The following is a 6,374-nucleotide window of genomic DNA, read 5'->3' as shown; positions in this document are numbered from 1 at the left end:
GTGTGTGTGTGTGTGTGTGTGTGTGTGTGTGTGTGTGTGTGTGTGTGTGACTGACTGGCCTCTCTTGAACATTGCAAACACCTCCATGGAAAGGTGGAGGGAATAGGAAGGACGGCAGAAATGAAGGGACCCAAACATCAAATTAACTCCAAATGCTGAATCCCACTACAGAAACAAAAACAGCATGAAAACCCAAGACCTCAAAACAATGTTTTGTTTCCTCCAAAAGTCCAATCCTGTCATAATGATCTCCAATGAGAGTGACTAAGAAGAATTTCCTGAGAATGCAAAAGAACAATTACAAGTATGTTCAAGCAGCTCAGAGAAGAATTGAACGTACTCCAAAAAAAGAGTAAGACACCAAAGAAAGTAAAGAAGCCAGTGCAAAGTAGGAAAGGAGAATTCAGTCAGAGCTACTGGAGAAAAAGAAAAAAACTGCGATGATGTGGGAGATGAAAACTCAGCGGAAAGCCTCACCAACGGAATGAATGTGTGTGTAATGTTATGCAGGCAATTCAACTGGCCTGCTGGGGGCGGGCGGGGGAGGCTTAGGGTCCTGACAACGTTCTTGTCACCACCTGCATTCTATGCCATCACCTGGGCCAGGTGCTCCAGATACAATCCATCTGCTCCTCCTACCCGCTCTCTCTCCCTCTCTCTGTGGTTCTTGCTCACTCTTGCTCTGTCTCTCTCTGTCTCTCTCTCTGCCTGTGTGTGCATGCACGCGCTTTGGTTTCTTTCCCCTTCCCTCCTCTCTGACTTTTCTCTCTCACTTCCCACAAACATGCATCTCTTTCTCTTCTCCTCTAACATGTCTCCTTTTTATTTCCCCCGAATAAATCTCTTTCATATCAGATATCTGTGTGCCTGGCATTTTTAAATATATCCTAAGAGTGTGGAGGGCTGGATACCAAGGGTTAGAGAAGATGTGAAGGAATCGAATCATTCTGTCAAGGCCAGTGAATGGAACCTGGGAGAGCTTTGGAACCAAATGAAAAGAACGAATCTAGAACTTGTTGGCATGCAAGAAGAATTTCATGCCAAAGGCACAGAAGGTGTGTCTCATAAAATCATACAAGAAAAGTCTCCACATTTGGAGAAGGACATGTTCACCAAGCTATAAGAGGCAGCCAGAGCAGCAGATAGACAGGACCTTCCTTATTGTAGATCAGAACACAAAGTCCTAGGGTAGAGGGCACTGGCAACTGCAGGAGAGAAGGGCCGAGTCTGACATGGAAACAGGCTGATCAAGATAACAGATGATTATTCAATAGAAACTTCTAAGGCCAGAAGGGCTGGGAAAGATGCATTCCAAGTTCTCAAAGGTCACAGCTGCTACCCAGACTTTTACACTCAATAAACTATCTATCATAACTGAGGGACAAATGAAATTTTTCTGAAATCCAAACAGACTAAAGGGATTTATGACCACTAAGCCAGCTCTACAGAAGATAATAGAGGGAATACTTTGCACTAAAGAGAAGATTAAACACACCCGAGACTCCACAGGGGGAAAGAAACAAAATCATGATGGTTAATAAAAAGGTTTTATGAAAATGACCTGGACTATAAGGTCATTCATTCTTCAATGACAGGGACCTAAGAGGGAGGAGGCAGGAAATAAGAAGATAAAGAAGATTAAAAATGTTTACAAAGCTGGGGTCAGGAGATCTTGTACAAACTATGTCTTATGCCAAACTATGTCTTACGTGTTATTAAGAAGAAAAGCATTGGGGGCTGGAGAGATGGCTCAGAGGTTAAGAGCACTGGCTGATCTCCCACGGGTCCTGAGTTCATTTCCCAGCAACCCCATGGAGGCTTATGACTATCTATAATGGAATCTGATGCCCTCTTCTGGCATGCAGGCAGAACACTGTTATACGTAATAAATCAATCTTTTTAAAGAAGAAGAATGCAGTCTTAAATGCAGCCTTTCCTGATAAAATGGGGCAGAGTCAACAAAAAGCTGGCGTAAAATGAGACAGAGTCATTGGACGCTAAGCAGGCCCTGCTGAACAAGAGGAACACACATTATCTCAAGGCTTAATAGACTGAGCAGATGGTGGCCTTGAGACTGACAACCATCACTCCTTAGGGAAGAAGAACTGGGTTGCCAGGATGCAAAGCCACAGCTCCCCTCAAAGACCTGGCCCCCAGGCCATCACTGGCTCTGCCAAACAAGTTCTGGTTTCGAGAAGGAACTGTTTCTTCTCCATACCTCATGGCCTCATAAAAAGCCTCGGGTCATCCTAGCCCTCAACAGAAAGCAACACACAAAAGCAACAAAATGACAAGAATTGGTACACATTTTTTAATAATAACTGTCCATATAATGATCTTGATACCCCAATCTAAAGTAATAGACAAGAAGCTTGCATAACGCAAAAGGACCTGTAATTTTGCTGTCTATAAGAAACAAAGCACTATCAAAAACAGGAGTATCTCAGAGTGAAAGCTGGGGAAAACGTAGTCCAAGCAAATGCAACTGGGAAATAATCAGTCATGGCTGATAGACTTCACAGACAAACTAGACCAAACCAAACTAATCAGAAGCACCTCGTGCTGACCAAGAAAACAAGAAGACACTGAAATTCTAAACGTGTGTAAGTGAAAGTAGGGTACTTCAGATAGCCATATATAGGAACATAGTTACAGATATGAACCCCAACACAGTAATGGTAGGTGACTTCCATAGCCCATTGCCAGTAATGGACAAAACATCCAGAGAAAAATGAAATAGACATATCAGAGTTAAAGAGCCTCATAGACCACCACATCCCAGGATACTCTGTTCAAACACTGCAGATTGTGTACTCCTCTTAGCACTCACAGAACTGCTAGACCACATCGTGGGGCAGAAAGCAGGTCTCAACATATACACGAAAGTGGGGATAATGTAACTATCTGACCACAGGAAAGTAAATACAGTAATAAAAAACAAAAAGAATGACAGAAAATACAAAAAATAACAGATGTTTAACAACATGGCATTGAATAGTGGTGAAGGGTGCACATGGGAGTCCACTGAAGAGACCAAGAAGAAATATTTTAATTTCTGTAATTAAATGAAATGAAAAGAGAACACACCAAGAGCTATTGGTTGTGTATCATAAAGGAAAAACTAAGAGGGAAGTTTATAGTCCTAAATGTCTGCATTAAAAAAAGAAAATCGCATGCTTAGACTCGGAAGATGGTTCACAGGTTAGAGCACTTACTGCTCTTCCAGAAGACCCATGTTGAGAAGTTCAGGAAGTTGTCTCCTGTGCCAATGAGTTCCAGGCTCTTCCCCACTTTTTCCTCTAACAGGTTTAGTGTGTCTGGTTTTATGTTGAGGTCTTTGATCCACTTGAATTTTAGTTTTGTGCAGGGTGATAGATATGGATGCATTTGTATTTTTCTACATGTAGACATCCAGTTAGACCAGCACCATTTGTTGAAGATGCTGTCTTTTTTTTTTTTTTTTTTCGTGTTTGGCTTTTTGTCAAAAATCAAGTTCCATAGGTGTGTGGGTTTATTTCTGGGTCCTCGATTCGATTCCATTGATCCACCATTCTGGTTCTATGCCAGGACCATGAAGTTTTTATTACTGTTGCTCTATAATAAAGCTTGAGATCAGGGATGGACATACCTCCAGAAGATCTCTTATTGCATAGGATTGTTTCAGCAATTCTGGGTTGTTGTTTTTGTTTTGTTTTGTTTTTCCATATGATATTGAGAATTGTTCTTTCAAGTTCTGTAAAGAATTATGTTGGTATTTTGATGGGAATTGCATTGAATCTGTAAAATTGCTTTGGGCAGGATGGCCATTTTTTTCAGTATGTTAATCCTACTGATCCATGAGCATGGGAGATCTTTCCATCTTCTGATATCTTCTTCAATTTCTTTCTTTAGAGATTTTTTTTCAGGTCTTTTGCTTGCTTGTTTAGAGTCACACCAAGGTACTTTAAGTTATTTGTGGCTATTGTGAAAGGTGTTACATCTGTTTCTAAATCCATACACTGTTCCCTACCGAGACATCAACTCCCTCAGTGATTCTTTTCTTTCTTCCTAGATGTCACAGATGTGCACACCGATTTAAACACAGAAATTCCAGACTTCAAATCTGTGATCCATCAATCAGAGAGACCATATAGTGTTTGTCATTCTGAACCTGTCTCACCTCACTCAGTCTATTCTCCAGTTCCATTTATTTTCCTGCAGATGCCACAATTTTACTTTCTTTTAGTGCTAATAGAATTCCATTGTGCAAATGGACTAATTTTCATTGTCCGGTCTTCATTTGGTGGTCATTGTCAAGGGCGACCTGAGGAGCGAGCAGGCTCAGTGCACATCCTCAGAAGGAGACAGAAGATGGCGGCTACTGGTGGAGTGAAATTCTCATGGCACCTGATATTTTACAAAGACTTAATTATTTTTAAAATGTGTGTGTACGTGCATCTGTGTTTGTGTACACAGCATGTGTGTAGGTGTCAGCAGATTCCAGAAGAGGATATTGGATTCCATGCAGCTGGAGTTCTAGAACACCAACAGCTCAGGCTCTAAGAAAAACAATCAATAAATGGAACCTCATGGAACTGAAAAGCTTCTGTAAAGCAAAGGACACTGTCGTCAGAACAAAACGACAGCCTACAGACTGGGAAAGGATCTTCACCAACCCTATATCTGACAGAGGGCTGATATCCTGAATACATAAAGAACTCAAAAAGTTAAACACCAACAAACAAGTAATCCAATTAAAAAATGGGGTAGAGAGCTAAACAGAGAATTCTCAGAAGAGGAATATTGAATGGCAGAGAAACACTTAAAGAAATGCTCAACATCCTTAGTCATCAGGGTAATGCAAATCAAAATGACCCTGAGATTTCACTTTAGATCCATCAGAATGAATAAGATCAAAAACTCGAGTGACAACACATGCTGGAGAGGATGTGGAGAAAGGGGAACCCTCCTCCACTGCTGGTGGGAATGCAAACTTGCACAACCACTTTGGAAATCAATCTGACTATTTCTCAGACAACTAGGAATACTGCTACCTCAAGATCCAGCTATACCACTCCTGGGCATACATCCAAAAGATGCTCAAGTATACCACAAGGACATTTGCTCAACCATGTTCATAGCAGTTTTATTTGTAAAAGCCAGCATCTGGGAACAACCCAGATGTCCCTCAACTGAGGAATGGATACAGAAATTGTGGAACATTTACATAATGGAATACTACTCAGCAATTAAAAATGAGGAAATCATGAGATTTGCAGGCAAATGGTGAGGACTAGGAAAAAATCATCCTGCGTCAGGTAACCCAGAAGCAGAAAGATACATATGGTATATGCTCACTTATAAGTGAATATTAGCCATATAATATAGGATAAACATAAAATCTAAAGTCTTAAAGAAGCTAAACAACAAGGAACACCCTAGGGAAGATGCTAAAATGTCACTCAGAAGGTCTCTTTTAATTGCTTATATAAATCTTGATTCAATTTTGCTGGGTTGTACGTGATTAGGAATTCATCCATATCTTTTAGATTCTCCAACTTTTGTAATGTGAGTTTTTTAAGCATTCCCTAATAACCTTCCAGATTTCATCCCAACCTGTTGCAATGATCCCCATTTTTTGTCTGTGTAAGAAAGGATGCAAAGTGTACATTGTTCTGTCTCCAAGCACTTATGTAATTCTGTAGTTTCTCTTGCTGTTGCTTTCCTGTCTTATAATATTATGATCTGATAGGTCTCAAAAATTATTTGGGTTTTTTTTTGTTCCTGTTACAGCTTTTTTGTGGCCAATAATATGATTGATTTTACAGAAGGTTCCAAGAGCTCCTGAGAAGAATGTATATTCCCTGTCTATTAGATAAAACTGGCTTTGGTCACCTATTTGTTATCAGTGAACTATACAGAGTCTTTGGCTTCTCCCACTATTACTCCAGAGGTCAGCACACTCACTTCACAGAGGCTCTGGTCACCCCAGAGGCCAGCCTGCCGGGGTGACCTTTGCTCATTCTGCTGTCATCTGCTAAGGCCAGGTTACCTTGTTGTAGGATTAGACAATGTGACAGGTGAAGATGAAGGAAGAATAGTCATAAGTGACTTCTTAGGGGGAAAAAAAGGTGAAATACAACAGCCTTGCAAGTAAAGTACAAAATGTAAATAATAAATAGGTGTAACATGATACCAAAGGGGTTGTGTGTAGGCTTAGATTTTTCACAAACCTACTTTACTCAGACACCTTTGCCTCCCTTCCAACCTCCAACCTTCCGTAGGAGATCAGTAGGGAAAAGGGCTGTAGTTCTCTTATCTACTTCCTGCTGATTAGGGTCGATGGGCCCTTAGAGGACCAAACTCAGTCCTCAGAATGCCAGAAGTCCAGTCCA

This window comes from Psammomys obesus, unplaced genomic scaffold (genome assembly GCF_907164565.1).
Source record: "Psammomys obesus unplaced genomic scaffold, mPsaObe1.curated_primary_1811, whole genome shotgun sequence".
Lineage (NCBI taxonomy): Eukaryota > Metazoa > Chordata > Mammalia > Rodentia > Muridae > Psammomys > Psammomys obesus.
This window is presented reverse-complemented; position numbering follows the sequence as displayed.